General features: G+C 44.0%; 24 non-coding genes across 24 annotated transcripts; all 24 read left to right on the top strand.

The window, feature by feature from the left end:
* Nucleotides 1–44: 44 nt before the first annotated feature.
* Nucleotides 45–153, top strand: TRNAL-CAA (transfer RNA leucine (anticodon CAA)). The gene is made up of 2 exons: nucleotides 45–82; nucleotides 108–153. It is a non-coding gene; the product is annotated as a tRNA-Leu (tRNA).
* Nucleotides 154–1,598: 1,445 nt separating this feature from the next.
* TRNAL-CAA (transfer RNA leucine (anticodon CAA)) lies at nucleotides 1,599–1,707 on the top strand. The gene is made up of 2 exons: nucleotides 1,599–1,636; nucleotides 1,662–1,707. It is a non-coding gene; the product is annotated as a tRNA-Leu (tRNA).
* A 1,258-nt stretch (nucleotides 1,708–2,965) lies between these two features.
* On the top strand, nucleotides 2,966–3,074 carry TRNAL-CAA (transfer RNA leucine (anticodon CAA)). The gene is made up of 2 exons: nucleotides 2,966–3,003; nucleotides 3,029–3,074. It is a non-coding gene; the product is annotated as a tRNA-Leu (tRNA).
* Nucleotides 3,075–3,483: 409 nt separating this feature from the next.
* TRNAL-CAA (transfer RNA leucine (anticodon CAA)) lies at nucleotides 3,484–3,592 on the top strand. Its single transcript has 2 exons — nucleotides 3,484–3,521; nucleotides 3,547–3,592. It is a non-coding gene; the product is annotated as a tRNA-Leu (tRNA).
* A 927-nt stretch (nucleotides 3,593–4,519) lies between these two features.
* On the top strand, nucleotides 4,520–4,628 carry TRNAL-CAA (transfer RNA leucine (anticodon CAA)). The gene is made up of 2 exons: nucleotides 4,520–4,557; nucleotides 4,583–4,628. It is a non-coding gene; the product is annotated as a tRNA-Leu (tRNA).
* Nucleotides 4,629–5,037: 409 nt separating this feature from the next.
* Nucleotides 5,038–5,146, top strand: TRNAL-CAA (transfer RNA leucine (anticodon CAA)). Its single transcript has 2 exons — nucleotides 5,038–5,075; nucleotides 5,101–5,146. It is a non-coding gene; the product is annotated as a tRNA-Leu (tRNA).
* Nucleotides 5,147–5,554: 408 nt separating this feature from the next.
* On the top strand, nucleotides 5,555–5,663 carry TRNAL-CAA (transfer RNA leucine (anticodon CAA)). The gene is made up of 2 exons: nucleotides 5,555–5,592; nucleotides 5,618–5,663. It is a non-coding gene; the product is annotated as a tRNA-Leu (tRNA).
* A 409-nt stretch (nucleotides 5,664–6,072) lies between these two features.
* On the top strand, nucleotides 6,073–6,181 carry TRNAL-CAA (transfer RNA leucine (anticodon CAA)). Its single transcript has 2 exons — nucleotides 6,073–6,110; nucleotides 6,136–6,181. It is a non-coding gene; the product is annotated as a tRNA-Leu (tRNA).
* A 409-nt stretch (nucleotides 6,182–6,590) lies between these two features.
* TRNAL-CAA (transfer RNA leucine (anticodon CAA)) lies at nucleotides 6,591–6,699 on the top strand. Its single transcript has 2 exons — nucleotides 6,591–6,628; nucleotides 6,654–6,699. It is a non-coding gene; the product is annotated as a tRNA-Leu (tRNA).
* A 409-nt stretch (nucleotides 6,700–7,108) lies between these two features.
* On the top strand, nucleotides 7,109–7,217 carry TRNAL-CAA (transfer RNA leucine (anticodon CAA)). Its single transcript has 2 exons — nucleotides 7,109–7,146; nucleotides 7,172–7,217. It is a non-coding gene; the product is annotated as a tRNA-Leu (tRNA).
* Nucleotides 7,218–7,626: 409 nt separating this feature from the next.
* Nucleotides 7,627–7,735, top strand: TRNAL-CAA (transfer RNA leucine (anticodon CAA)). The gene is made up of 2 exons: nucleotides 7,627–7,664; nucleotides 7,690–7,735. It is a non-coding gene; the product is annotated as a tRNA-Leu (tRNA).
* Nucleotides 7,736–8,144: 409 nt separating this feature from the next.
* On the top strand, nucleotides 8,145–8,253 carry TRNAL-CAA (transfer RNA leucine (anticodon CAA)). Its single transcript has 2 exons — nucleotides 8,145–8,182; nucleotides 8,208–8,253. It is a non-coding gene; the product is annotated as a tRNA-Leu (tRNA).
* A 409-nt stretch (nucleotides 8,254–8,662) lies between these two features.
* Nucleotides 8,663–8,771, top strand: TRNAL-CAA (transfer RNA leucine (anticodon CAA)). The gene is made up of 2 exons: nucleotides 8,663–8,700; nucleotides 8,726–8,771. It is a non-coding gene; the product is annotated as a tRNA-Leu (tRNA).
* A 409-nt stretch (nucleotides 8,772–9,180) lies between these two features.
* Nucleotides 9,181–9,289, top strand: TRNAL-CAA (transfer RNA leucine (anticodon CAA)). Its single transcript has 2 exons — nucleotides 9,181–9,218; nucleotides 9,244–9,289. It is a non-coding gene; the product is annotated as a tRNA-Leu (tRNA).
* A 1,258-nt stretch (nucleotides 9,290–10,547) lies between these two features.
* Nucleotides 10,548–10,656, top strand: TRNAL-CAA (transfer RNA leucine (anticodon CAA)). The gene is made up of 2 exons: nucleotides 10,548–10,585; nucleotides 10,611–10,656. It is a non-coding gene; the product is annotated as a tRNA-Leu (tRNA).
* A 409-nt stretch (nucleotides 10,657–11,065) lies between these two features.
* On the top strand, nucleotides 11,066–11,174 carry TRNAL-CAA (transfer RNA leucine (anticodon CAA)). The gene is made up of 2 exons: nucleotides 11,066–11,103; nucleotides 11,129–11,174. It is a non-coding gene; the product is annotated as a tRNA-Leu (tRNA).
* Nucleotides 11,175–12,101: 927 nt separating this feature from the next.
* TRNAL-CAA (transfer RNA leucine (anticodon CAA)) lies at nucleotides 12,102–12,210 on the top strand. Its single transcript has 2 exons — nucleotides 12,102–12,139; nucleotides 12,165–12,210. It is a non-coding gene; the product is annotated as a tRNA-Leu (tRNA).
* Nucleotides 12,211–13,137: 927 nt separating this feature from the next.
* Nucleotides 13,138–13,246, top strand: TRNAL-CAA (transfer RNA leucine (anticodon CAA)). Its single transcript has 2 exons — nucleotides 13,138–13,175; nucleotides 13,201–13,246. It is a non-coding gene; the product is annotated as a tRNA-Leu (tRNA).
* A 409-nt stretch (nucleotides 13,247–13,655) lies between these two features.
* Nucleotides 13,656–13,764, top strand: TRNAL-CAA (transfer RNA leucine (anticodon CAA)). The gene is made up of 2 exons: nucleotides 13,656–13,693; nucleotides 13,719–13,764. It is a non-coding gene; the product is annotated as a tRNA-Leu (tRNA).
* Nucleotides 13,765–14,691: 927 nt separating this feature from the next.
* TRNAL-CAA (transfer RNA leucine (anticodon CAA)) lies at nucleotides 14,692–14,800 on the top strand. Its single transcript has 2 exons — nucleotides 14,692–14,729; nucleotides 14,755–14,800. It is a non-coding gene; the product is annotated as a tRNA-Leu (tRNA).
* Nucleotides 14,801–16,036: 1,236 nt separating this feature from the next.
* On the top strand, nucleotides 16,037–16,145 carry TRNAL-CAA (transfer RNA leucine (anticodon CAA)). Its single transcript has 2 exons — nucleotides 16,037–16,074; nucleotides 16,100–16,145. It is a non-coding gene; the product is annotated as a tRNA-Leu (tRNA).
* Nucleotides 16,146–16,554: 409 nt separating this feature from the next.
* TRNAL-CAA (transfer RNA leucine (anticodon CAA)) lies at nucleotides 16,555–16,663 on the top strand. The gene is made up of 2 exons: nucleotides 16,555–16,592; nucleotides 16,618–16,663. It is a non-coding gene; the product is annotated as a tRNA-Leu (tRNA).
* Nucleotides 16,664–17,590: 927 nt separating this feature from the next.
* On the top strand, nucleotides 17,591–17,699 carry TRNAL-CAA (transfer RNA leucine (anticodon CAA)). Its single transcript has 2 exons — nucleotides 17,591–17,628; nucleotides 17,654–17,699. It is a non-coding gene; the product is annotated as a tRNA-Leu (tRNA).
* Nucleotides 17,700–18,108: 409 nt separating this feature from the next.
* On the top strand, nucleotides 18,109–18,217 carry TRNAL-CAA (transfer RNA leucine (anticodon CAA)). The gene is made up of 2 exons: nucleotides 18,109–18,146; nucleotides 18,172–18,217. It is a non-coding gene; the product is annotated as a tRNA-Leu (tRNA).
* The last annotated feature ends 579 nt before the right edge of the window (nucleotides 18,218–18,796 follow it).

Raw genomic sequence — 18,796 nt, 5'->3', positions numbered from 1 at the left:
GTGATTGCATGTACCTTTCAGTCTTCTCTCCTAATACTCAGGATGTCAGGATGGCCGAGCGGTCCAAGGTGCCAGACTCAAGATGAAAATTCTTCCCTAGTTGGGTGTTCTGGTCTCTGAAAGGAGGCGTGGGTTCAAATCCCACTTCTGACAAGTATTTTGTTCAATAAAGTCAGTCATCTCACTTCCTGGAAATAACTTCTGACTCCAGTTGCGCACCATTGTGAGACTGGGGTTACCTGAACGAGGCATGGCTCAATCCACTTCCGTTGTTCCGGTGGCATATTAGGAAGCAGCTGCCTAACCCACTTGGTAAATGTAAGTGTGTGCTGGTCTTATTCCTGTAAATATCATCCAACATGAATTAAACTCTAGCAGGTGGGAACAAGAAGGCATTTCTTTCTAGGACGGTCAGCTTTTATGTCACCCAGAAGAGCCAATGATCTTAGAGTTGAATAAAGTCAAACAGATGAGAAATAAACTTGTACTTGAATAACAAAAGGACTTGTATATTCGGGGTGATTGCATGTACCTTTCAGTCTTCTCTCCTAATACTCAGGATGTCAGGTTGGCCGAGCGGTCCAAGGCGCCAGACTCAAGGGTAAAATTCTTCCCTAGTTGGGTGTTCTGGTCTCTGAAAGGAGGCGTGGGTACAAATCCCACTTCTGACAAGTATTTTGTTCAATAAAGTCAGTCATCTCACTTCCTGGAAATAACTTCTGACTCCAGTTGCGCACCATTGTGAAACTGGGGGTACCTGAACGAGGCAAGGCTCAATCCACTTCCGTTGTCCCGGTGGCATATTAGGAAGCAGCTGCCTAACCCACTTGGTAAATGTAAGTGTGTGTTGGTCTTATTCCTGTAAATATCATCCAACATGAATAAAACTCTAGCAGGTGGGAACAAGAAGGCATTTCTTTCTAGGACGGTCAGCTTTTATGTCACCCAGAAGAGCCAATGATCTTAGAGTTGAATAAAGTCAAACAGATGAGAAATAAACTTGTACTTGAATAACAAAATGACTTGTATATTCGGGGTGATTGCATGTACCTTTCAGTCTTCTCTCCTAATACTCAGGATGTCAGGATGGCCGAGCGGTCCAAGGCGCCAGGCTCAAGATGAAAATTCTTCCCTAGTTGGGTGTTCTGGTCTCTGAAAGGAGGAGTGGGTTCAAATTTCACTTCTGACAAGTATTTTGTTCAATAAAGTCAGTCATCTCACTTCCTGGAAATAACTTCTGACTCCAGTTGCGCACCATTGTGAGACTGGGGTTACCTGAACGAGGCATGGCTCAATCCACTTCCGTTGTTCCGGTGGCATATTAGGAAGCAGCTGCCTAACCCACTTGGTAAATGTAAGTGTGTGCTGGTCTTATTCCTGTAAATATCATCCAACATGAATTCAACTCTAGCAGGTGGGAACAAGAAGGCATTTCTTTCTAGGACGGTCAGCTTTTATGTCACCCAGAAGAGCCAATGATCTTAGAGTTGAATAAAGTCAAACAGATGAGAAATAAACTTGTACTTGAATAGCAAAATGACTTGTATATTCGGGGTGATTGCATGTACCTTTCAGTCTTCTCTCCTAATACTCAGGATGTCAGGATGGCCGAGCGGTCCAAGGCGCCAGACTCAAGATGAAAATTCTTCCCTAGTTGGGTGTTCTGGTCTCTGAAAGGAGGTGAGGGTTCAAATCCCACTTCTGACAAGTATTTTGTTCAATAAAGTCAGTCATCTCACTTCCTGGAAATAACTTCTGACTCCAGTTGCGCACCATTGTGAGACTGGGGTTACCTGAACGAGGCATGGCTCAATCCACTTCCGTTGTCCCGGTGGCATATTAGGAAGCAGCTGCCTAACCCACTTGGTAAATGTAAGTGTGTGTTGGTCTTATTCCTGTAAATATCAACCAACATGAATAAAACTCTAGCAGGTGGGAACAAGAAGGCATTTCTTTCTAGGACGGTCAGCTTTTATGTCACCCAGAAGAGCCAATGATCTTAGAGTTGAATAAAGTCAAACAGATGAGAAATAAACTTGTACTTGAATAACAAAAGGACTTGTATATTCGGGGTGATTGCATGTACCTTTCAGTCTTCTCTCCTAATACTCAGGATGTCAGGATGGCCGAGCGGTCCAAGGCGCCAGACTCAAGGGTAAAATTCTTCCCTAGTTGGGTGTTCTGGTCTCTGAAAGGAGGAGTGGGTTCAAATTTCACTTCTGACAAGTATTTTGTTCAATAAAGTCAGTCATCTCACTTCCTGGAAATAACTTCTGACTCCAGTTGCGCACCATTGTGAGACTGGGGTTACCTGAACGAGGCATGGCTCAATCCACTTCCGTTGTTCCGGTGGCATATTAGGAAGCAGCTGCCTAACCCACTTGGTAAATGTAAGGGTATGTGCACACACACTAATTACGTCCGTAATTGACGGACGTATTTCGGCCGCAAGTACCGGACCGACCACAGTGCAGGGAGCCGGGCTCCTAGCATCATACTTATGTACGATGCTAGGAGTTCCTGCTACTCCGTGGAACTACTGTCCCGTACTGAAAACATGATTACAGTACGGGACAGTTGTCCTGCAGAGAGGCAGGGACTCCTAGCATCGTACATAACTATGATGCTAGGAGCCCGGCTCCCTGCACAGTGTTCGGTCCGGGACTTGCGGCCGAAATACGTCCGTCAATTACGGACGTAATTAGTGTGTGTGCACATACCCTAAGTGTGTGCTGGTCTTATTCCTGTAAATATCATCCAACATGAATTAAACTCTAGCAGGTGGGAACAAGAAGGCATTTCTTTCTAGGACGGTCAGCTTTTATGTCACCCAGAAGAGCCAATGATCTTAGAGTTGAATAAAGTCAAACAGATGAGAAATAAACTTGTACTTGAATAGCAAAATGACTTGTATATTCGGGGTGATTGCATGTACCTTTCAGTCTTCTCTCCTAATACTCAGGATGTCAGGATGGCCGAGCGGTCCAAAGCGCCAGACTCAAGGGTAAAATTCTTCCCTAGTTGGGTGTTCTGGTCTCTGAAAGGAGGTGTGGGTTCAAATCCCACTTCTGACAAGTATTTTGTTCAATAAAGTCAGTCATCTCACTTCCTGGAAATAACTTCTGACTCCAGTTGCGCACCATTGTGAGACTGGGGTTACCTGAACGAGTCATGGCTCAATCCACTTCCGTTGTTCCGGTGGCATATTAGGAAGCAGCTGCCTAACCCACTTGGTAAATGTAAGTGTGTGCTGGTCTTATTCCTGTAAATATCATCCAACAGGAATTAAACTCTAGCAGGTGGGAACAAGAAGGCATTTCTTTCTTGGACGGTCAGCTTTTATGTCACCCAGAAGAGCCAATGATCTTAGAGTTGAATAAAGTCAAACAGATGAGAAATAAACTTGTACTTGAATAACAAAATGACTTGTATATTCGGGGTGATTGCATGTACCTTTCAGTCTTCTCTCCTAATACTCAGGATGTCAGGATGGCCGAGCGGTCCAAGGCGCCAGACTCAAGATGAAAATTCTTCCCTAGTTGGGTGTTCCGGTCTCTGAAAGGAGGCGTGGGTTCAAATCCCACTTCTGACAAGAATTTTGTTCAATAAAGTCAGTCATCTCACTTCCTGGAAATAACTTCTGACTCCAGTTGCGCACCATTGTGAGACTGGGGTTACCTGAACGAGGCATGGCTCAATCCACTTCCGTTGTTCCGGTGGCATATTAGGAAGCAGCTGCCTAACCCACTTGGTAAATGTAACTGTGTGCTGGTCTTATTCCTGTAAATATCATCCAACATGAATTAAACTCTAGCAGGTGGGAACAAGAAGGCATTTCTTTCTAGGACGGTCAGCTTTTATGTCACCCAGAAGAGCCAATGATCTTAGAGTTGAATAAAGTCAAACAGATGAGAAATAAACTTGTACTTGAATAACAAAATGACTTGTATATTCGTGGTGATTGCATGTACCTTTCAGTCTGCTCTCCTAATTCTCCGGATGTCAGGATGGCCGAGCGGTCCAAGGCGCCAGACTCAAGATGAAAATTCTTCCCTAGTTGGGTGTTCTGGTCTCTGAAAGGAGGTGTGGGTTCAAATCCCACTAGTGACAAGTAATTTGTTCAATAAAGTCAGTCATCTCACTTCCTGGAAATAACTTCTGACTCCAGTTGCGCACCATTGTGAGACTGGGGGTAACTGAACGAGTCATGGCTCAATCCACTTCCGTTGTTCCGGTGGCATATTAGGAAGCAGCTGCCTAACCCACTTGGTAAATGTAAGTGTGTGCTGGTCTTATTCCTGTAAATATCATCCAACAGGAATTAAACTCTAGCAGGTGGGAACAAGAAGGCATTTCTTTCTTGGACGGTCAGCTTTTATGTCACCCAGAAGAGCCAATGATCTTAGAGTTGAATAAAGTCAAACAGATGAGAAATAAACTTGTACTTGAATAACAAAATGACTTGTATATTCGTGGTGATTGCATGTACCTTTCAGTCTGCTCTCCTAATACTCAGGATGTCAGGATGGCCGAGCGGTCCAAGGCGCCAGACTCAAGATGAAAATTCTTCCCTAGTCGGGTGTTCTGGTCTCTGAAAGGAGGCGTGGGTTAAAATCCCACTTCTGACAAGTATTTTGTTCAATAAAGTCAGTCATCTCACTTCCTGGAAATAACTTCTGACTCCAGTTGCGCACCATTGTGAGACTGGGGTTACCTGAACGAGGCATGGCTCAATCCACTTCCGTTGTTCCGGTGGCATATTAGGAAGCAGCTGCCTAACCCACTTGGTAAATGTAAGTGTGTGCTGGTCTTATTCCTGTAAATATCATCCAACATGAATTAAACTCTAGCAGGTGGGAACAAGAAGGCATTTCTTTCTAGGACGGTCAGCTTTTATGTCACCCAGAAGAGCCAATGATCTTAGAGTTGAATAAAGTCAAACAGATGAGAAATAAACTTGTACTTGAATAACAAAATGACTTGTATATTCGGGGTGATTGCATGTACCTTTCAGTCTTCTCTCCTAATACTCAGGATGTCAGGATGGCCGAGCAGTCCAAGGCGCCAGACTCAAGATGAAAATTCTTCCCTAGTTGGGTGTTCTGGTCTCTGAAAGGAGGTGTGGGTTCAAATCCCACTTCTGACAAGTATTTTGTTCAATAAAGTCAGTCATCTCACTTCCTGGAAATAACTTCTGACTCCAGTTGCGCACCATTGTGAGACTGGGGGTAACTGAGCGAGGCATGGCTCAATCCACTTCCGTTGTCCCGGTGGCATATTAGGAAGCAGCTGCCTAACCCACTTGGTAAATGTAAGCGTGTGCTGGTCTTATTCCTGTAAATATCATCCAACATGAATTAAACTCTAGCAGGTGGGAACAAGAAGGCATTTCTTTCTAGGACGGTCAGCTTTTATGTCACCCAGAAGAGCCAATGATCTTAGAGTTGAATAAAGTCAAACAGATGAGAAATAAACTTGTACTTGAATAACAAAATGACTTGTATATTCGGGGTGATTGCATGTACCTTTCAGTCTTCTCTCTATTACTCAGGATGTCAGGATGGCAGAGCGGTCCAAGGCACCAGACTCAAGATGAAAATTCTTCCCTAGTTGGGTGTTCTGGTCTCTGAAAGGAGGCGTGGGTTCAAATCCCACTTCTGACAAGTATTTTGTTCAATAAAGTCAGTCATCTCACTTCCTGGAAATAACTTCTGACTCCAGTTGCGCACCATTGTGAGACTGGGGTTACCTGAACGAGGCATGGCTCAATCCACTTCCGTTGTTCCGGTGGCATATTAGGAAGCAGCTGCCTAACCCACTTGGTAAATGTAAGTGTGTGCTGGTCTTATTCCTGTAAATATCATCCAACATGAATTAAACTCTAGCAGGTGGGAACAAGAAGGCATTTCTTTCTAGGACGGTCAGCTTTTATGTCACCCAGAAGAGCCAATGATCTTAGAGTTGAATAAAGTCAAACAGATGAGAAATAAACTTGTACTTGAATAACAAAATGACTTGTATATTCGGGGTGATTGCATGTACCTTTCAGTCTTCTCTCCTAATACTCAGGATGTCAGGATGGCCGAGCGGTCCAAGGCGCCAGACTCAAGATGAAAATTCTTCCCTAGTTGGGTGTTCTGGTCTCTGAAAGGAGGCGTGGGTTCAAATCCCACTTCTGACAAGTATTTTGTTCAATAAAGTCAGTCATCTCACTTCCTGGAAATAACTTCTGACTCCAGTTGCGCACCATTGTGAGACTGGGGTTACCTGAACGAGGCATGGCTCAATCCACTTCCGTTGTTCCGGTGGCATATTAGGAAGCAGCTGCCTAACCCACTTGGTAAATGTAAGTGTGTGCTGGTCTTATTCCTGTAAATATCATCCAACATGAATTAAACTCTAGCAGGTGGGAACAAGAAGGCATTTCTTTCTAGGACGGTCAGCTTTTATGTCACCCAGAAGAGCCAATGATCTTAGAGTTGAATAAAGTCAAACAGATGAGAAATAAACTTGTACTTGAATAACAAAATGACTTGTATATTCGGGGTGATTGCATGTACCTTTCAGTCTTCTCTCCTAATACTCCGGATGTCAGGATGGCCGAGCGGTCCAAGGCGCCAGACTCAAGATGAAAATTCTTCCCTAGTTGGGTGTTCTGGTCTCTGAAAGGAGGCGTGGGTTCAAATCCCATTTCTGACAAGTATTTTGTTCAATAAAGTCAGTCATCTCACTTCCTGGAAATAACTTCTGACTCCAGTTGCGCACCATTGTGAGAATGGGGTTACCTGAACGAGGCATGGCTCAATCCACTTCCGTTGTTCCGGTGGCATATTAGGAAGCAGCTGCCTAACCCACTTGGTAAATGTAAGTGTGTGCTGGTCTTATTCCTGTAAATATCATCCAACAGGAATTAAACTCTAGCAGGTGGGAACAAGAAGGCATTTCTTTCTTGGACGGTCAGCTTTTATGTCACCCAGAAGAGCCAATGATCTTAGAGTTGAATAAAGTCAAACAGATGAGAAATAAACTTGTACTTGAATAACAAAATGACTTGTATATTCGTGGTGATTGCATGTACCTTTCAGTCTGCTCTCCTAATACTCAGGATGTCAGGATGGCCGAGCGGTCCAAGGCGCCAGACTCAAGATGAAAATTCTTCCCTAGTTGGGTGTTCTGGTCTCTGAAAGGAGGCGTGGGTTCAAATCCCACTTCTGACAAGTATTTTGTTCAATAAAGTCAGTCATCTCACTTCCTGGAAATAACTTCTGACTCCAGTTGCGCACCATTGTGAGACTGGGGGTACCTGAACGAGGCATGGCTCAATCCACTTCCGTTGTTCCGGTGGCATATTAGGAAGCAGCTGCCTAACCCACTTGGTAAATGTAAGTGTGTGTTGGTCTTATTCCTGTAAATATCATCCAACATGAAGAAAACTCTAGCAGGTGGGAACAAGAAGGCATTTCTTTCTAGGACGGTCAGCTTTTATGTCACCCAGAGGAGCCAATGATCTTAGAGTTGAATAAAGTCAAACAGATGAGAAATAAACTTGTACTTGAATAACAAAATGACTTGTATATTCGGGGTGATTGCATGTACCTTTCAGTCTTCTCTCCTAATACTCAGGATGTCAGGATGGCCGAGCGGTCCAAGGCGCCAGACTCAAGATGAAAATTCTTCCCTAGTCGGGTGTTCTGGTCTCTGAAAGGAGGCGTGGGTTCAAATCCCACTTCTGACAAGTATTTTGTTCAATAAAGTCAGTCATCTCACTTCCTGGAAATAACTTCTGACTCCAGTTGCGCACCATTGTGAGACTGGGGTTACCTGAACGAGGCATGGCTCAATCCACTTCCGTTGTTCCGGTGGCATATTAGGAAGCAGCTGCCTAACCCACTTGGTAAATGTAAGTGTGTGCTGGTCTTATTCCTGTAAATATCATCCAACATGAATTAAACTCTAGCAGGTGGGAACAAGAAGGCATTTCTTTCTAGGACGGTCAGCTTTTATGTCACCCAGAAGAGCCAATGATCTTAGAGTTGAATAAAGTCAAACAGATGAGAAATAAACTTGTACTTGAATAACAAAATGACTTGTATATTCGGGGTGATTGCATGTACCTTTCAGTCTTCTCTCCTAATACTCAGGATGTCAGGATGGCCGAGCGGTCCAAGGCGCCAGACTCAAGATGAAAATTCTTCCCTAGTTGGGTGTTCTGGTCTCTGAAAGGAGGTGTGGGTTCAAATCCCACTTCTGACAAGTATTTTGTTCAATAAAGTCAGTCATCTCACTTCCTGGAAATAACTTCTGACTCCAGTTGCGCACCATGGTGAGACTGGGGTTACCTGAATGAGTCATGGCTCAATCCACTTCCGTTGTTCCGGTGGCATATTAGGAAGCAGCTGCCTAACCCACTTGGTAAATGTAAGTGTGTGCTGCTCTTATTCCTGTAAATATCATCCAACATGAATTAAACTCTAGCAGGTGGGAACAAGAAGGCATTTCTTTCTAGGACGGTCAGCTTTTATGTCACCCAGAAGAGCCAATGATCTTAGAGTTGAATAAAGTCAAACAGATGAGAAATAAACTTGTACTTGAATAACAAAATGACTTGTATATTCGGGGTGATTGCATGTACCTTTCAGTCTTCTCTCCTAATACTCAGGATGTCAGGATGGCAGAGCGGTCCAAGGCGCCAGACTCAAGATGAAAATTCTTCCCTAGTTGGGTGTTCTGGTCTCTGAAAGGAGGCGTGGGTTCAAATCCCACTTCTGACAAGTATTTTGTTCAATAAAGTCAGTCATCTCACTTCCTGGAAATAACTTCTGACTCCAGTTGCGCACCATTGTGAGACTGGGGTTACCTGAACGAGGCATGGCTCAATCCACTTCCGTTGTTCCGGTGGCATATTAGGAAGCAGCTGCCTAACCCACTTGGTAAATGTAAGTGTGTGCTGGTCTTATTCCTGTAAATATCATCCAACATGAATTAAACTCTAGCAGGTGGGAACAAGAAGGCATTTCTTTCTAGGACGGTCAGCTTTTATGTCACCCAGAAGAGCCAATGATCTTAGAGTTGAATAAAGTCAAACAGATGAGAAATAAACTTGTACTTGAATAACAAAATGACTTGTATATTCGGGGTGATTGCATGTACCTTTCAGTCTTCTCTCCTAATACTCAGGATGTCAGGATGGCCGAGCGGTCCAAGGCGCCAGACTCAAGATGAAAATTCTTCCCTAGTTGGGTGTTCTGGTCTCTGAAAGGAGGCGTGGGTTCAAATCCCACTTCTGACAAGTATTTTGTTCAATAAAGTCAGTCATCTCACTTCCTGGAAATAACTTCTGACTCCAGTTGCGCACCATTGTGAGACTGGGGTTACCTGAACGAGGCATGGTTCAATCCACTTCCGTTGTTCCGGTGGCATATTAGGAAGCAGCTGCCTAACCCACTTGGTAAATGTAAGTGTGTGCTGGTCTTATTCCTGTAAATATCATCCAACATGAATTAAACTCTAGCAGGTGGGAACAAGAAGGAATTTCTTTCTAGGACGGTCAGCTTTTATGTCACCCAGAAGAGCCAATGATCTTAGAGTTGAATAAAGTCAAACAGATGAGAAATAAACTTGTACTTGAATAACAAAATGACTTGTATATTCGGGGTGATTGCATGTACCTTTCAGTCTTCTCTCCTAATACTCAGGATGTCAGGATGGCCGAGCGGTCCAAGGCGCCAGACTCAAGATGAAAATTCTTCCCTAGTTGGGTGTTCTGGTCTCTGAAAGGAGGAGTGGGTTCAAATTTCACTTCTGACAAGTATTTTGTTCAATAAAGTCAGTCATCTCACTTCCTGGAAATAACTTCTGACTCCAGTTGCGCACCATTGTGAGACTGGGGTTACCTGAACGAGGCATGGCTCAATCCACTTCCGTTGTTCCGGTGGCATATTAGGAAGCAGCTGCCTAACCCACTTGGTAAATGTAAGGGTATGTGCACACACACTAATTACGTCCGTAATTGACGGACGTATTTCGGCCGCAAGTACCGGACCGACCACAGTGCAGGGAGCCGGGCTCCTAGCATCATACTTATGTACGATGCTAGGAGTTCCTGCTACTCCGTGGAACTACTGTCCCGTACTGAAAACATGATTACAGTACGGGACAGTTGTCCTGCAGAGAGGCAGGGACTCCTAGCATCGTACATAACTATGATGCTAGGAGCCCGGCTCCCTGCACAGTGTTCGGTCCGGGACTTGCGGCCGAAATACGTCCGTCAATTACGGACGTAATTAGTGTGTGTGCACATACCCTAAGTGTGTGCTGGTCTTATTCCTGTAAATATCATCCAACATGAATTAAACTCTAGCAGGTGGGAACAAGAAGGCATTTCTTTCTAGGACGGTCAGCTTTTATGTCACCCAGAAGAGCCAATGATCTTAGAGTTGAATAAAGTCAAACAGATGAGAAATAAACTTGTACTTGAATAGCAAAATGACTTGTATATTCGGGGTGATTGCATGTACCTTTCAGTCTTCTCTCCTAATACTCAGGATGTCAGGATGGCCGAGCGGTCCAAGGCGCCAGACTCAAGGGTAAAATTCTTCCCTAGTTGGGTGTTCTGGTCTCTGAAAGGAGGTGTGGGTTCAAATCCCACTTCTGACAAGTATTTTGTTCAATAAAGTCAGTCATCTCACTTCCTGGAAATAACTTCTGACTCCAGTTGCGCACCATTGTGAGACTGGGGTTACCTGAACGAGTCATGGCTCAATCCACTTCCGTTGTTCCGGTGGCATATTAGGAAGCAGCTGCCTAACCCACTTGGTAAATGTAAGTGTGTGCTGGTCTTATTCCTGTAAATATCATCCAACAGGAATTAAACTCTAGCAGGTGGGAACAAGAAGGCATTTCTTTCTTGGACGGTCAGCTTTCATGTCACCCAGAAGAGCCAATGATCTTAGAGTTGAATAAAGTCAAACAGATGAGAAATAAACTTGTACTTGAATAACAAAATGATTTGTATATTCGGGGTGATTGCATGTACCTTTCAGTCTTCTCTCCTAATACTCAGGATGTCAGGATGGCCGAGCGGTCCAAGGCGCCAGACTCAAGATGAAAATTCTTCCCTAGTTGGGTGTTCCGGTCTCTGAAAGGAGGCGTGGGTTCAAATCCCACTTCTGACAAGAATTTTGTTCAATAAAGTCAGTCATCTCACTTCCTGGAAATAACTTCTGACTCCAGTTGCGCACCATTGTGAGACTGGGGTTACCTGAACGAGGCATGGCTCAATCCACTTCCGTTGTTCCGGTGGCATATTAGGAAGCAGCTGCCTAACCCACTTGGTAAATGTAACTGTGTGCTGGTCTTATTCCTGTAAATATCATCCAACATGAATTAAACTCTAGCAGGTGGGAACAAGAAGGCATTTCTTTCTAGGACGGTCAGCTTTTATGTCACCCAGAAGAGCCAATGATCTTAGAGTTGAATAAAGTCAAACAGATGAGAAATAAACTTGTACTTGAATAACAAAATGACTTGTATATTCGTGGTGATTGCATGTACCTTTCAGTCTGCTCTCCTAATTCTCCGGATGTCAGGATGGCCGAGCGGTCCAAGGCGCCAGACTCAAGATGAAAATTCTTCCCTAGTTGGGTGTTCTGGTCTCTGAAAGGAGGTGTGGGTTCAAATCCCACTAGTGACAAGTATTTTGTTCAATAAAGTCAGTCATCTCACTTCCTGGAAATAACTTCTGACTCCAGTTGCGCACCATTGTGAGGCTGGGGTTACCTGAACGAGGCATGGCTCAATCCACTTCCGTTGTTCCGGTGGCATATTAGGAAGCAGCTGCCTAACCCATTTGGTAAATGTAAGTGTGTGCTGGTCTTATTCCTGTAAATATCATCCAACATGAATTAAACTCTAGCAGGTGGGAACAAGAAGGCATTTCTTTCTAGGACGGTCAGCTTTTATGTCACCCAGAAGAGCCAATGATCTTAGAGTTGAATAAAGTCAAACAGATGAGAAATAAACTTGTACTTGAATAACAAAATGACTTGTATATTCGGGGTGATTGCATGTACCTTTCAGTCTTCTCTCCTAATACTCAGGATGTCAGGATGGCCGAGCGGTCCAAGGTGCCAGACTCAAGATGAAAATTCTTCCCTAGTCGGGTGTTCTGGTCTCTGAAAGGAGGCGTGGGTTCAAATCCCACTTCTGACAAGTATTTTGTTCAATAAAGTCAGTCATCTCACTTCCTGGAAATAACTTCTGACTCCAGTTGCGCACCATTGTGAGACTGGGGTTACCTGAACGAGGCATGGCTCAATCCACTTCCGTTGTTCCGGTGGCATATTAGGAAGCAGCTGCCTAACCCACTTGGTAAATGTAAGTGTGTGCTGGTCTTATTCCTGTAAATATCATCCAACATGAATTAAACTCTAGCAGGTGGGAACAAGAAGGCATTTCTTTCTAGGACGGTCAGCTTTTATGTCACCCAGAAGAGCCAATGATCTTAGAGTTGAATAAAGTCAAACAGATGAGAAATAAACTTGTACTTGAATAACAAAATGACTTGTATATTCGGGGTGATTGCATGTACCTTTCAGTCTTCTCTCCTAATACTCAGGATGTCAGGATGGCCGAGCGGTCCAAGGCGCCAGACTCAAGATGAAAATTCTTCCCTAGTTGGGTGTTCTGGTCTCTGAAAGGAGGTGTGGGTTCAAATCCCACTTCAATCAAGTATTTTGTTCAATAAAGTCAGTCATCTCACTTCCTGGAAATAACTTCTGACTCCAGTTGCGCACCATGGTGAGACTGGGGTTACCTGAATGAGTCATGGCTCAATCCACTTCCGTTGTTCCGGTGGCATATTAGGAAGCAGCTGCCTAACCCACTTGGTAAATGTAAGTGTGTGCTGCTCTTATTCCTGTAAATATCATCCAACATGAATTAAACTCTAGCAGGTGGGAACAAGAAGGCATTTCTTTCTAGGACGGTCAGCTTTTATGTCACCCAGAAGAGCCAATGATCTTAGAGTTGAATAAAGTCAAACAGATGAGAAATAAACTTGTACTTGAATAACAAAATGACTTGTATATTCGGGGTGATTGCATGTACCTTTCAGTCTTCTCTCCTAATACTCAGGATGTCAGGATGGCAGAGCGGTCCAAGGTGCCAGACTCAAGATGAAAATTCTTCCCTAGTTGGGTGTTCTGGTCTCTGAAAGGAGGCGTGGGTTCAAATCCCACTTCTGACAAGTATTTTGTTCAATAAAGTCAGTCATCTCACTTCCTGGAAATAACTTCTGACTCCAGTTGCGCACCATTGTGAGACTGGGGTTACCTGAACGAGGCATGGCTCAATCCACTTCCGTTGTTCCGGTGGCATATTAGGAAGCAGCTGCCTAACCCACTTGGTAAATGTAAGTGTGTGCTGGTCTTATTCCTGTAAATATCATCCAACATGAATTAAACTCTAGCAGGTGGGAACAAGAAGGCATTTCTTTCTAGGACGGTCAGCTTTTATGTCACCCAGAAGAGCCAATGATCTTAGAGTTGAATAAAGTCAAACAGATGAGAAATAAACTTGTACTTGAATAACAAAATGACTTGTATATTCGGGGTGATTGCATGTACCTTTCAGTCTTCTCTCCTAATACTCAGGATGTCAGGATGGCCGAGCGGTCCAAGGCGCCAGACTCAAGATGAAAATTCTTCCCTAGTTGGGTGTTCTGGTCTCTGAAAGGAGGCGTGGGTTCAAATCCCACTTCTGACAAGTATTTTGTTCAATAAAGTCAGTCATCTCACTTCCTGGAAATAACTTCTGACTCCAGTTGCGCACCATTGTGAGACTGGGGTTACCTGAACGAGGCATGGTTCAATCCACTTCCGTTGTTCCGGTGGCATATTAGGAAGCAGCTGCCTAACCCACTTGGTAAATGTAAGTGTGTGCTGGTCTTATTCCTGTAAATATCATCCAACATGAATTAAACTCTAGCAGGTGGGAACAAGAAGGAATTTCTTTCTAGGACGGTCAGCTTTTATGTCACCCAGAAGAGCCAATGATCTTAGAGTTGAATAAAGTCAAACAGATGAGAAATAAACTTGTACTTGAATAACAAAATGACTTGTATATTCGGGGTGATTGCATGTACCTTTCAGTCTTCTCTCCTAATACTCAGGATGTCAGGATGGCCGAGCGGTCCAAGGCGCCAGACTCAAGATGAAAATTCTTCCCTAGTTGGGTGTTCTGGTCTCTGAAAGGAGGAGTGGGTTCAAATTTCACTTCTGACAAGTATTTTGTTCAATAAAGTCAGTCATCTCACTTCCTGGAAATAACTTCTGACTCCAGTTGCGCACCATTGTGAGACTGGGGTTACCTGAACGAGGCATGGCTCAATCCACTTCCGTTGTTCCGGTGGCATATTAGGAAGCAGCTGCCTAACCCACTTGGTAAATGTAAGTGTGTGCTGGTCTTATTCCTGTAAATATCATCCAACATGAATTCAACTCTAGCAGGTGGGAACAAGAAGGCATTTCTTTCTAGGACGGTCAGCTTTTATGTCACCCAGAAGAGCCAATGATCTTAGAGTTGAATAAAGTCAAACAGATGAGAAATAAACTTGTACTTGAATAGCAAAATGACTTGTATATTCGGGGTGATTGCATGTACCTTTCAGTCTTCTCTCCTAATACTCAGGATGTCAGGATGGCCGAGCGGTCCAAGGCGCCAGACTCAAGATGAAAATTCTTCCCTAGTTGGGTGTTCTGGTCTCTGAAAGGAGGTGTGGGTTCAAATCCCACCTCTGACAAGTATTTTGTTCAATAAAGTCAGTCATCTCACTTCCTGGAAATAACTTCTGACTCCAGTTGCGCACCATTGTGAGACTGGGGTTACCACTTCCGTTGTCCCGGTGGCATATTAGGAAGCAGCTGCCTAACCCACTTGGTAAATGTAAGTGTGTGTTGGTCTTATTCCTGTAAATATCAACCAACATGAATAAAACTCTAGCAGGTGGGAACAAGAAGGCATTTCTTTCTAGGACGGTCAGCTTTTATGTCACCCAGAAGAGCCAATGATCTTAGAGTTGAATAAAGTCAAACAGATGAGAAATAAACTTGTACTTGAATAACAAAAGGACTTGTATATTCGGGGTGATTGCATGTACCTTTCAGTCTTCTCTCCTAATACTCAGGATGTCAGGATGGCCGAGCGGTCCAAGGCGCCAGACTCAAGGGTAAAATTCTTCCCTAGTTGGGTGTTCTGGTCTCTGAAAGGAGGAGTGGGTTCAAATTTCACTTCTGACAAGTATTTTGTTCAATAAAGTCAGTCATCTCACTTCCTGGAAATAACTTCTGACTCCAGTTGCGCACCATTGTGAGACTGGGGTTACCTGAACGAGGCATGGCTCAATCCACTTCCGTTGTTCCGGTGGCATATTAGGAAGCAGCTGCCTAACCCACTTGGTAAATGTAAGGGTATGTGCACACACACTAATTACGTCCGTAATTGACGGACGTATTTCGGCCGCAAGTACCGGACCGACCACAGTGCAGGGAGCCGGGCTCCTAGCATCATACTTATGTACGATGCTAGGAGTTCCTGCTACTCCGTGGAACTACTGTCCCGTACTGAAAACATGATTACAGTACGGGACAGTTGTCCTGCAGAGAGGCAGGGACTCCTAGCATCGTACATAACTATGATGCTAGGAGCCCGGCTCCCTGCACAGTGTTCGGTCCGGGACTTGCGGCCGAAATACGTCCGTCAATTACGGACGTAATTAGTGTGTGTGCACATACCCTAAGTGTGTGCTGGTCTTATTCCTGTAAATATCATCCAACATGAATTAAACTCTAGCAGGTGGGAACAAGAAGGCATTTCTTTCTAGGACGGTCAGCTTTTATGTCACCCAGAAGAGCCAATGATCTTAGAGTTGAATAAAGTCAAACAGATGAGAAATAAACTTGTACTTGAATAGCAAAATGACTTGTATATTCGGGGTGATTGCATGTACCTTTCAGTCTTCTCTCCTAATACTCAGGATGTCAGGATGGCCGAGCGGTCCAAGGCGCCAGACTCAAGGGTAAAATTCTTCCCTAGTTGGGTGTTCTGGTCTCTGAAAGGAGGTGTGGGTTCAAATCCCACTTCTGACAAGTATTTTGTTCAATAAAGTCAGTCATCTCACTTCCTGGAAATAACTTCTGACTCCAGTTGCGCACCATTGTGAGACTGGGGTTACCTGAACGAGTCATGGCTCAATCCACTTCCGTTGTTCCGGTGGCATATTAGGAAGCAGCTGCCTAACCCACTTGGTAAATGTAAGTGTGTGCTGGTCTTATTCCTGTAAATATCATCCAACAGGAATTAAACTCTAGCAGGTGGGAACAAGAAGGCATTTCTTTCTTGGACGGTCAGCTTTCATGTCACCCAGAAGAGCCAATGATCTTAGAGTTGAATAAAGTCAAACAGATGAGAAATAAACTTGTACTTGAATAACAAAATGACTTGTATATTCGGGGTGATTGCATGTACCTTTCAGTCTTCTCTCCTAATACTCAGGATGTCAGGATGGCCGAGCGGTCCAAGGCGCCAGACTCAAGATGAAAATTCTTCCCTAGTTGGGTGTTCCGGTCTCTGAAAGGAGGCGTGGGTTCAAATCCCACTTCTGACAAGAATTTTGTTCAATAAAGTCAGTCATCTCACTTCCTGGAAATAACTTCTGACTCCAGTTGCGCACCATTGTGAGACTGGGGTTACCTGAACGAGGCATGGCTCAATCCACTTCCGTTGTTCCGGTGGCATATTAGGAAGCAGCTGCCTAACCCACTTGGTAAATGTAACTGTGTGCTGGTCTTATTCCTGTAAATATCATCCAACATGAATTAAACTCTAGCAGGTGGGAACAAGAAGGCATTTCTTTCTAGGACGGTCAGCTTTTATGTCACCCAGAAGAGCCAATGATCTTAGAGTTGAATAAAGTCAAACAGATGAGAAATAAACTTGTACTTGAATAACAAAATGACTTGTATATTCGTGGTGATTGCATGTACCTTTCAGTCTGCTCTCCTAATTCTCCGGATGTCAGGATGGCCGAGCGGTCCAAGGCGCCAGACTCAAGATGAAAATTCTTCCCTAGTTGGGTGTTCTGGTCTCTGAAAGGAGGTGTGGGTTCAAATCCCACTAGTGACAAGTATTTTGTTCAATAAAGTCAGTCATCTCACTTCCTGGAAATAACTTCTGACTCCAGTTGCGCACCATTGTGAGGCTGGGGTTACCTGAACGAGGCATGGCTCAATCCACTTCCGTTGTTCCGGTGGCATATTAGGAAGCAGCTGCCTAACCCATTTGGTAAATGTAAGTGTGTGCTGGTCTTATTCCTGTAAATATCATCCAACATGAATTAAACTCTAGCAGGTGGGAACAAGAAGGCATTTCTTTCTAGGACGGTCAGCTTTTATGTCACCCAGAAGAGCCAATGATCTTAGAGTTGAATAAAGTCAAACAGATGAGAAATAAACTTGTACTTGAATAACAAAATGACTTGTATATTCGGGGTGATTGCATGTACCTTTCAGTCTTCTCTCCTAATACTCAGGATGTCAGGATGGCCGAGTGGTCCAAGGCGCCAGACTCAAGATGAAAATTCTTCCCTAGTTGGGTGTTCTGGTCTCTGAAAGGAGGTGTGGGTTCAAATCCCACTTCTGACAAGTATTTTGTTCAATAAAGTCAGTCATCTCACTTCCTGGAAATAACTTCTGACTCCAGTTGCACACCATTGTGAGACTGGGGGTAACTGAGCGAGGCATGGCTCAATCCACTTCCGTTGTCCCGGTGGCATATTAGGAAGCAGCTGCCTAACCCACTTGGTAAATGTAAGTGTGTGCTGGTCTTATTCCTGTAAATATCATCCAACATGAATTAAACTCTAGCAGGTGGGAACAAGAAGGCATTTCTTTCTAGGACGGTCAGCTTTTATGTCACCCAGAAGAGCCAATGATCTTAGAGTTGAATAAAGTCAAACAGATGAGAAATAAACTTGTACTTGAATAACAAAATGACTTGTATATTCGGGGTGATTGCATGTACCTTTCAGTCTTCTCTCCTAATACTCAGGATGTCAGGATGGCAGAGCGGTCCAAGGCGCCAGACTCAAGATGAAAATTCTTCCCTAGTTGGGTGTTCTGGTCTCTGAAAGGAGGCGTGGGTTCAAATCCCACTTCTGACAAGTATTTTGTTCAATAAAGTCAGTCATCTCACTTCCTGGAAATAACTTCTGACTCCAGTTGCGCACCATTGTGAGACTGGGGTTACCTGAACGAGGCATGGCTCAATCCACTTCCGTTGTTCCGGTGGCATATTAGGAAGCAGCTGCCTAACCCACTTGGTAAATGTAAGTGTGTGCTGGTCTTATTCCTGTAAATATCATCCAACATGAATTAAACTCTAGCAGGTGGGAACAAGAAGGCATTTCTTTCTAGGACGGTCAGCTTTTATGTCACCCAGAAGAGCCAATGATCTTAGAGTTGAATAAAGTCAAACAGATGAGAAATAAACTTGTACTTGAATAACAAAATGACTTGTATATTCGGGGTGATTGCATGTACCTTTCAGTCTTCTCTCCTAACACTCAGGATGTCAGGATGGCCGAGTGGTCCAAGGCGCCAGACTCAAGGGTAAAATTCTTCCCTAGTTGGGTGTTCTGGTCTCTGAAAGGAGGAGTGGGTTCAAATTTCACTTCTGACAAGTATTTTGTTCAATAAAGTCAGTCATCTCACTTCCTGGAAATAACTTCTGACTCCAGTTG

The sequence above is a fragment of the Rhinoderma darwinii genome, chromosome 4 (genome assembly GCF_050947455.1).
Source record: "Rhinoderma darwinii isolate aRhiDar2 chromosome 4, aRhiDar2.hap1, whole genome shotgun sequence".
NCBI lineage: Eukaryota > Metazoa > Chordata > Amphibia > Anura > Rhinodermatidae > Rhinoderma > Rhinoderma darwinii.
The sequence above is the reverse complement of the archived record's forward strand: the minus strand, read 5'-3'. Positions and strand labels throughout refer to the sequence as shown.